Below are 2351 nucleotides of genomic sequence, written 5' to 3'. Positions count from 1 at the left end.
TCGCGAAACACACACCTCGCGAAACACACACCTCGCAAAACACACACCTCGCGAAACACACACCTCGCGAAACACACATACACACACACCTCGCGAAACACACACCTCGCAAACACACACCTCGCGAAACACACACCTCGCGAAACACACCTCGCAAAACACACACCTCGCGAAACACACACCTCGCGAAACACACACCTCGCGAACACCACACCTCGCAAAACACACACCTCGCGAAACACACACCTCGCGAAACACACACCTCGCGAAACACACACCTCGCAAAACACACACTCGCGAAACACACACCTCGCGAAACACACACCTCGCGAAACACACACCTTGCAAAACACACACCTCGCGAAACACACACCTCGCGAAACACACACCTCGCGAAACACACACCTCGCGAAACACACACCTCGCAAACACACACCTCGCGAAACACACACCTCGCGAAACACACACCTCGCGAAACACACACCTCGCGAAACACACACCTCGCGAAACACACACCTCGCAAACACACACCTCGCGAAACACACACCTCGCGAAACACACATACACACACACCTCGCGAAACACACACCTCGCAAAACACACACCTCGCGAAACACACACCTTGCAAAAACACACACCTCGCGAAACACACACCTCGCGAAACACACACCTCGCGAAACACACACCTCGCGAAACACACACCTCGCGAAACACACACCTCGCAAAACACACACCTCGCGAAACACACACCTCGCGAAACACACATACACACACACCTCGCGAAACACACACCTCGCAAAACACACACCTCGCGAAACACACACCTCGCGAAACACACACCTCGCAAAACACACACCTCGCGAAACACACACCTCGCGAAACACACACCTCGCGAAACACACACCTCGCAAAACACACACCTCGCGAAACACACACCTCGCGAAACACACACCTCGCGAAACACACACCTCGCAAAACACACACCTCGCGAAACACACACCTCGCGAAACACACACCTCGCGAAACACACACCTCGCAAAACACACACCTCGCGAAACACACACCTCGCGAAACACACATACACACACACCTCGCGAACACACACCTAGCAAAACACACACCTCGCGAAACACACACCTCGCGAAACACACACCTCGCAAAACACACACCTCGCGAAACACACACCTCGCGAAACACACACCTCGCAAAACACACACCTCGCGAAACACACACCTTGCAAAACACACACCTCGCGAAACACACACCTCGCGAAACACACACCTTGCAAAACACACACCTTGCAAAACACACACCTCGCAAAACACACACCTTGCAAAACACACACCTTGCAAAACACACACCTCGCAAAACACACACCTTGCAAAACACACACCTCGCAAAACACACACCTCGCGAAACACACACCTTGCAAAACACACACCTCGCAAAACACAAACACACACACACACACAACACACTAAACACATCCAGATCGCTCAAGATTGACTTTGAAATTGGACATCTGTCGGGAACTGGGAACTGCATTCAAAACCGGCCACTAGGGGGAGTGAGCGTTTAATGTTTGGAGCAACTTGGAACTTTGACCTGGATTAAAGGGAGATATGAGTCTCCAGCTTCAGTGATTTTTGCAATTCGTTCCAGTCATTGGCAGCAGAGAACTGGAAGGAAAGGCGGCCAAAGGGAGTGTTGGCTTTGGGGATAACCAGTGAAATATACCTGCTGGAGCGTGTGCTATGGGTGGGTGCTGCTATGGTGACCAGTGAGCTGAGATAAGGTGGGGCTTTACCTAGCATAGACTTGTAGATAACCTGTAGCCAGTGGGTTTGGCGACGAATATGTAGCGAGGGCCAGCCAACGAGACCATACAGGTCACAGTGGTGGTGGGTAGTATATGGGGCTTTGTGACAAAATGGATGGCACTGTGATAGACTACATCCAGTTTGCTGAGTAGAATGTTGGAGGCTATTTTGTAAATGTCTTTGTAAATCGCCAAAGTCAAGGATTGGTAGGATAGTCAGTTTTACGAGGGTATGTTTGACAGCATGAGTGAAGAAAGCTTTGTTGCGAAATAGGAGGCCGATTCTAGATTTAATTTTGGATTGGAGATGCTTAATGTGAGTCTGGAAGGAGAGTTTACAGTCTAGCCAGACATCTATGTATTTGTAGGTGTCCATATATTCTAAGTCCAGACCGTCCAGAGTAGTGATGCTGGTCGGGCAGGCGGGTGCGGGCAGCAATTGGTTGAAGAGCATGCATTTAGTTTTACTAGCGTTTAAGAGCAGTTGGAGGCCACGGAAGGAGAGTTGTATGGGATTGAAGCTCATTTGGAG

Source organism: Oncorhynchus kisutch, unplaced genomic scaffold (assembly GCF_002021735.2).
Source record: "Oncorhynchus kisutch isolate 150728-3 unplaced genomic scaffold, Okis_V2 Okis07a-Okis12b_hom, whole genome shotgun sequence".
In the NCBI taxonomy this organism is placed as follows: Eukaryota; Metazoa; Chordata; class Actinopteri; order Salmoniformes; family Salmonidae; genus Oncorhynchus; species Oncorhynchus kisutch.
This window is presented reverse-complemented; position numbering follows the sequence as displayed.